Source organism: Elephantulus edwardii, unplaced genomic scaffold (assembly GCF_000299155.1).
Source record: "Elephantulus edwardii isolate Elephantulus edwardi_28Jun2011 unplaced genomic scaffold, EleEdw1.0 scaffold00262, whole genome shotgun sequence".
Taxonomy (NCBI): domain Eukaryota; kingdom Metazoa; phylum Chordata; class Mammalia; order Macroscelidea; family Macroscelididae; genus Elephantulus; species Elephantulus edwardii.
The window spans coordinates 2,426,638-2,428,070 of NW_006400012.1; positions in this window are offsets into that span (position 1 = coordinate 2,426,638).

Here is a 1,433-nt window from a genome sequence, read left to right on the forward strand (position 1 = left end):
TCTCTCAACCCTGATGTCAGTCCCATTTTACAACAGTGGCACTATGCAATATTTGTCCTTTTGTGACAGATATTTCACTCAGCGTAATGTCTTCCAGGGTCACCCATTTTGTATAATATTTCATGAGTTCCTTGTTTGTCAATGCAGCGTAATATTCCATTATGTGAATATACCAGAACTTCTCTATCCATTCATTTTTTTGATGGGCACTTGGGTTGTTTCCGACTCTTTGCTATTGTGAACAAAGCTGCAATAAACATGGGTGTGCATATATTTGCTTGGGTGGCAGTTATGGTTTCTTTAGGATATATTCCCAATAGTGGAATTTCTGATTATAGACTTTATTAAAGAAAAGGTTGGAAGAACTCTAGAAGTCCTAATCCACAACATAAACAATCTTTCAAACATCCTGGAAAATCTACAACCAGGAAAGGATAAAATAGATGAATGGGACCTTCTAAGAATCAAATCCCTATGCGCATCTATAAACTTCTCCAACAAGGTAAAATAGGAAGCCACAGATTGGAAAAAAATATTTGGTAATGACATGTCAGACAAAGGACTTATATCTAGAATTTATAAAATACTTGAGCACCACAACAAGATAATGGTAAATAATCCAATTGAAAAATGAGCACAGTATATGAACAGACACTGCACCAAAGAAGACATTCAGATGGCCAACAAGCGCATGAAGAAATGTTCAAAATCCCTAGCTCTGAGAGATGCAAATCAAAACAACTATGAGTTATCATCTCACCCCAGTAAGAAATTGATTACTTTTTCAGATCATTTCATTTTCATTTCTTTTGGCAGATGGACTGGAATCCTAAAACACAGTGTTTAGTGCCATCTAGTGGAAACACTAAACTCAATAAAAACACTACCAAGAAAACCTGGATACTTCTGTTTTGTTTGAATTGTGATGTACAGAGAAGGGAGAATTTCATTGCAGTGATTCCAGCACACACTGTCTTGTAGGTGTTTTGGTTTCATCTTGAAAGTCACTATATCCTGGAATGATTCTAATTATTATCTCTAACATGTGTAAATGATCCCTCATCAATGAGTTTAAGTTGTTGGTAAGTGCCATCCTGTGAACAACAGACCTGAATCTTGACTTATTCTATGCCATCCTCATCGTGTCTGACACACTTGAACCCATTGCTGCAGTCACTGTGTCACTCTATCTGGTTAAAGGTCTTCCTTTCTTTAACCTTTCTGTTAACTCTTCCCCTTTCTAAGCATGATGTCCTTTTGAAGGAATAGCCTCTTCTAGCAACAGTGTCTCTCTGGAGACTAAGGTCCGCCTGATACAGGCCATGGTTTTTGCGATCACTTGTTATGCATCAGAGAGTTGGACAATGACTAGGGAGGATAGAAGGAGAAGTGACGCCTTTGAGCTGTGGTGCTGGAGAAGAGTATTGAATGTA